The sequence below is a fragment of the Mandrillus leucophaeus genome, unplaced genomic scaffold, assembly GCF_000951045.1.
Source record: "Mandrillus leucophaeus isolate KB7577 unplaced genomic scaffold, Mleu.le_1.0 Scaffold1003, whole genome shotgun sequence".
In the NCBI taxonomy this organism is placed as follows: domain Eukaryota; kingdom Metazoa; phylum Chordata; class Mammalia; order Primates; family Cercopithecidae; genus Mandrillus; species Mandrillus leucophaeus.
In genome coordinates this window covers 219,214-225,859 of record NW_012098133.1, presented here as the reverse complement: position 1 = coordinate 225,859, position 6,646 = coordinate 219,214, and positions in this window count along the sequence as shown.

Genomic DNA, 6,646 nt, shown 5'->3' with positions numbered 1-6,646 from the left:
AAAATAAAGGGCACCACTTTATATCTGTTGAGTGAGTATGAGGTGGTCTGGCAATTTGGGGCTTAAATAGAAGGCAGCCTATCCTGCTGGTTAAAAGCTTGGCCTCAGAGTTCTGTCCTGGTTCAGTTGCTTCCTAGTTGTGTGATGTTGGGCAAATTACTTATTCTCAAAATGGAAATAGTAGTACATTTTTCTCTCAAGATGGTTCTGAGGATTAATTAATTATGTGTAACTATATATAAAGTGCTTAGCCCAGTGCCTGGCATATAGTAAGCATTCTATAAATGGTAACTGATAGTATTTTTGTTATTATTATCAATACCATATGTTCTCGGAAACGAACATCTCCCATCTTAATTACCAGAAAACATCTGGAATAGAAGGTTCCTCACACAAAGCTTGGTCTAGAACTATGAGCTCTTAGTCACATTCTGGAAAAGTGCAGAGCCAGGCCAGGCCAGGATGCCCGTTGAGCCTGTTTCCTCCAGCTGAGAAGTTTCTGTCTGCTTCAGTCCTAGTGCTGTCCCTGTGTAGTTCTACTGGGCATCTTTTTTGGGGGGGGGCATCTTTTTTTTTGAGAGAGAGTCTCATTGTGTCACCCAGACTGGAGTACAGTGGCGTGATGTTGGCTCACTTCAACCTCCACCTCCTGGGTTCAACCGATTCTTGTGCCTCAGCTTCCCAAGTAACTGGGACTACAGGTGCATGCCACCATTCCTGGCTAATTTTTGTATTTTTAGTAGAGGCGGTTTCACCATGTTGACCAGGCTGGTCTCGAACTCCTGACCTCAAGTGATCCGCCCACCTCGGCCTCCCAAAATGCTGGGATTACAGGCTTGAGCCACCGCACCCGGCCTCTGCTGGGCATCTTAACATGCCCCAGGAGAGTTACATGGTGTTGCCCTGGCAGGTGAGAAAGGGAGATACTGGTGATATTCAGAGGCCCAAGATCAGAAGGATTTGGAACCATCTGTTCTGACATTTTCTTTCTGTTTTCCTTCTTCTCTAAGGTCCTTTCCCCAAACCATCCAACTTCATTTTTTTTTTTAATTAATTTTTTTTTTTTGAGATGGAGTTTCTCTCTTGTTGCCCAGGCTGGAGTGCAATGGTGTGATCTCGGCTCACCGCAACCTAGGCCTCTCAGGTTCAAGCAATTCTCCTGCCTCAGCCTCCCTAGTAGCTGGGATTACAGGCATGTGCCACCACGCCTGGCTAATTTTGTATTTTTAATAGAGATGGTGTTTCTCCATGTTGGTCAGGCTGGTCTCGAACTCCCAACCTCAGGTGATCCACCTGCCTTGGCCTCCCAAAGTGCTGGGATTACAAGCGTGAACCACCGCACCTAGCCATTTAAGTTTTATTTAACATAAATTATGTGCCAGGCATTGTGCTAGCACTGGGGGTATAGTGAAGAACAGAGAAAAAGGCAACTCCTAACCAACTGGAGCTCTCTTTCCACTGGGGCCACAAACTATATAAATGTGATCACACAAATAATCATTTAATTACAGGTTTAATCAGTGCATGGAAGGAAAATGCAGACAGTAATGAGCATGGATAATGGGGGAACTTACCATCCCTCAATAGTAAGGGGTTGGGGGTGAGCAGGGGAGGCTGGATCAGACCTGAAGAATGAGTAAGAGTCAGCTAGTCAAGGAGAAAGAAGCTTCCTAGGTAGAAGTGAACTCCTGCCAAAATGTTCAATGATAACTTTATGGTGTGTTGCCTTGATTGGACGTCTTAATTCTTAACTGAGTACTCCCAAAATGATAAGTATTTAATAGTGGAATCTTTGGGAGGCATGTGACCAGCAGATAGGGTCAGGAGGCCTTCTTATTAGCCTTCAAACCAAGCCATATGGCTAGGAGGCGTGGCTCTGGGTATGCAGTGTACGTGAGCATGAGCGTGTAGGAGTGTGACTGTGTGTTTGTGACTGTGAATGTCAATGCAGGTGTATATGGATAGATGCAGAGCTACAACTGATAATTTTGGTATCTGGGCCAAGCAACAGAAATATATCTTGAAAGTCAGGCATACATCAGTTCAGGAGGGAGTTGGAGGGGAGCAGAGTAGAAAGACTGCTCTCTTACATGCACACAGGAGCCTCCTACAAGTGGATTCTCTGTTCATGAACTTAGACATTCCAGGTCAGCCATCTCTGCCAAGAGTCAGGGGCAAGCTAGCCAGCACTTCTAGAGAAGGACTGGTGCTGAAGGTGGGGGGAGGAGAAGGCTTTAAAATATGCACAATCTTTGAGAAAATAATTCTTTAAAATGTTGGCACCCTCCACATTTTTTGTTCCTGGGCTCCTGGTGAGTGTGCCTTTAAGACTGAATGTATATATGCATATATGTGTGTACGTGTGTGTTGACTGTTTGTACTTTTGTGTATATGAACAGGTGTTGGGGAGTACCATGTAAATTGTGATAACTAAGACCCCTGTGAGTTTGGAGCCAGCAGATGTGTTCTTGCACTCCTCCCCTCCCACTTCATGTGCCCTGACACTCCCACTATGCTTATCTCTGTAGCTCTCATGAGAAGCAGAGGCTGGGATTATCTGCCTGCCAGGGCTGAGTCCCTTCATATTAACAACAGACTGAAGATATACTGACTGTAACAAGACAAATAGAAATAATATGGTCACATTCACCTCCATTTCATAAAGCAAGTGGAACCTGGACTCACTGCAATGAATGAGCTTCAATAATTCATCCCAGCTGCTGATGTGGTATTGACATAAAGCTAATTTAACACTGGGGGAGCCAGGGGAAGTAGGGAGCTGTTAGCCTTCACTTACAGCGCGGTCACTCTGCTAGCACTCTGGTGCTATGCTGGAAAGCAGAACCCCAGAGCAGAAAAAGACCTGGGGAGGTCACTTGCCCCCTTCCCTCCTTGCAGCCAGTTGACTTTCTGAAGTTGTTAGGATGGTATTTTCTTCTTGATGATACTCTTGTCCTTTTGCATCAGGAATAGAGACTTCCCACCCCTGTCTTCAGATCTGAACTTCTCAACAAAGAGATGTTGCTCAGGTCAGTCAGACTCAGGTCAGTCTCTTCAGGGAATCAAAACCACTGTCACTTTCTATGGGGTATGACAGTTGGCTAAACGAGGTTGAGGATTTTTGTTTGTTTTGAGACAAGGTCTCCCTCTGTCACCCAGGCTGGAGTGCAGTGGCATGATCTCGTCTAACTGTAGCCTCCACCTCCCTGGCTCAAGTGATCCTGCCACCTCAGCCTCCAGAGGAGCTGGGACTACAGGCCTGTGCCATCACACCCCACTAATTGTTTTTGTTTTGCTTTGTTTTTCTAAAGATGGAGTTTCGCCGCATTGCCCAGGCTTTCTCAGACTCCTGAGCTCAACCAATTGCCTGCCTTGGCCTCCCAAAGTGCTGGGATTACAGGCATAAGCCACCGTGCACAGCAATGTTGAGGTTTTTGCTAGAGAAAAAGGGAACCTATGGTTCATATCTTAAATGATATTCAACAACCCATTTGATTTTCTTCTGTCTCAAAAATAAAAGTCACTCATTCAACATCCAAAACATGTTTGAGTTCCTATCTTTCTTCATTTATTCAACAAATACTTAGGCCAGGCACGGTGGCTCATGCCTGTAATCCCAGCACTTTGGGAGGCAGAGGTGGGTGGATCACCTGAGGTCAGGAGTTCAAGACCAGCCTGGCCAACATGGCGAAACCCCATCTTTACTAAAAAATACAAAAATTAGCCGGGCATGGTGGCGGGTACCTGTAATCCCAGCTGCTTGGGAGCCTGAAGCAGGGAGAATTGCTTGAACCCAGGAGGCAGAAATTGCTGTAAGCTCAGATGGTGCCACTGCACTCCAGCCTGGGTGACAGAGTGAGATTCCATCTCAAAAAAAATAAAAAACAAAAAAACCCCAAATACTTAGTAAGCATCTCCTGGTACTAAGTGAACCAGACCGATTGGATTCTTGCCTTCATGAAGTTTACAGTACAACAGGAAAGATAGGCATTAAATAAATAAATGCATGAATGAGTATATAATTGCAAATTGTTGCTAAGGTTGTTTATTTATATTTATTCATTAATTTGTCTTCAATGCAATGAGAAAGAATAACATTAAGGAATAGCTTTGGAATGGGAAGGCCTCTCTGAAGGATGAGAAGTCTGGAAAAGAGAGTGGGAAGAGTAGACCAGAAGGAGGAAAAGCCACATATTTAAGGGTTTGCTTCTTGCTGCAAGCAGGTGAATAAAATTTACTGGCGCCTAGTGGGAGAAAAGGAATCAGGAAAGAAAGACCTAAGTTCAAATTTGCTTTTGCCACATTACAGTTGTGTGGCCTTGGGCAAGTTACTTCTTTCAATTCTGTTGCCTCATCTATAAAATAGAAATGATCATATTTTCCACTTTATAGGATTGTTGTGAAAAATTAAGTAAAATAATGTTCTAAAGTGCTTACCAGTGCTTGGCATATGGTAAGTGTCAATAAATTACTATTACTGCTATTATGATTATCCTTAAATGTTCCAAGTTCTTTATTACCCCCAGGCTTTGGCACAGTTTGTTTCCTTTGCCTGGATCACACACTGTTCCTTTTACTCACTCATGTTCATCTTTCAAGTAACAGCTGAAATGTATTTCCCTGGAGGGACTTTCCTGACCCCTAGATTAGTGACTCTCAAACTGTAAGAATCACGGCCAGGTGCAGTGGCTCATGCCAGTAATTCCAGCACTTTGGGAGGCCAAGGTGGGTGGATCCCTTGAGCCCAGGAGTTCAAGACCAGCCTGGGCAACATGGCAAAACTCCGTCTCTACAGAAAAATACAAAAAACTAGCTGGGTGTGGTAGCATGCGCATGTAGTCCCAACTACTCAGGAGGCTGAGGCAGGAGGATCACTTGAGCCTGGCAGGTGGAGGTTGCAGTGAGCTGAGATCACACCACTGCACTCCAGCCTGGATGACAGAATAAAAGCCTGTCTCAAATAAATAAATAAATAATGAGTATAAGTGATGTGCACGTGTGTGTGTGCGCACACACGTGCTTAGTACAAAACAGATTCCAAGTTTTGTCAAAGTGTCATTGTAATGTAAGATGATAACATTAGGGGAAATGGAAACCAAATGAAAGATGTGCAGGAACTCTCTGTACTATCTTTGTAACTTTTCTGTAAATCTAAAATTTTTCCAAAATAAAAAGTTCACTTAAAAAGGCAGATTCCTGTGCAGATCAAAACCACAGTGCAATATCACCACACACTATACCCCACTAAAAATAGAGAGAAAGAAAGAGGCTGGGTGCCGTGGCTCACACCTGTAATCCTAGCACTTTGGGAGGCCGAGGCAGGTGGATCACCTGAAGTCAGGAGTTCAAGACCAGCCTAGCTAACATGGTGAAACCCCGTCTCTACCAAAATACAAAAGTTAGTCAGGCATGATGGTGGGTACCAGCTACTTGGGAGGCTGAGATGGGAGAATCATTTGAACCCGGGAGACAGTGGTTGTAGTGAGCCAAGAATGGGCCACTGTACTCCAGCCTGGGAGGCTGAGTGAGACTCCATCTCAAAAAAAAAAAAAAAAAAAGAAGAAGAAGGAAGGAAGGAAGAAAAAAAGTGAGGATGTGGAAAACTGGAGCTTTTGTGGGAGGATAAAATGGTACAGCTGCTATGGAAAATAGTATGGCGGTTCCTCAAAAAGTTAAAAATTGAATTACCATATGATCCAGTAATTTTACTTCTGGATATATATCCAAAATAATTGAAAGCAGGGCCTTGAGGAGATATTTGTACCCCCGTGTTCATAACAGCATTATTCAACAATAGCCAAAAGCGGAAGAGACTCAAATGTTCATTGATAGCTGAATAGGTAAAGAAAATGTGATATATCCATACAATGGAATATTATTCAACCCTAAAAAGAAAGGAAATTCAAACACATGCTAAAACATGGATGAAACTTGAGGACATTAGTGAATTAAGCCAGTCGCTAAAAGACAACTACTGTATGATTCCACTTATATGAAGTACCTAGAGTAGTCTGACTCATAGAGACAGAAAGTAGAATGGTGGTTATCAGGTTCCAGGGGTAGGAGGAAAAGGGGGGTTGTTTAATGGGTATAGTTTCAGTTTTGCAAGATGAAAAAGTTCTGGGTGTTGACTGTATAAATGTGAATGTACTTAATTGTACATTTAAAAATGGTTAAAATGGTAAAATTTATGTTATGTGTATTTTACTCACAATCAAAACTGTTTTTTAAAGCAGATTCCTTGGCTTTACCTTCAGAGCTTTTGACTCAATGCGGAAATGGAAAAGCTGATCCTCAAATTCATAAGGAATTGCAGGGGACCCCAAATAGCCAAAGCTATCTTGAAAAAGAAGAACAAAGCTGAAAGACTTACACGTCCTGATTTCAAAACTTATTACAAAGCTACAGTAATCAAACTAGTGTGATAGTAGCATAAAGGATAGAGATATATATTAAGGGAATAGAATTGAGAGTCCAAAAATATACTTATATAGCTATGGGGTCAATTGATTTTTGACAAGGGTGCCAAGAGCATTAAATGGGAAAAGAGTAGTGTCTTCAACAAATGGATATCCACATGCAACAAAGGAAGAAGAAGAAGAAGAAGAAGAAGAAGAAGAAGAAGAAGAAGAAGAAGAAGAAGAAG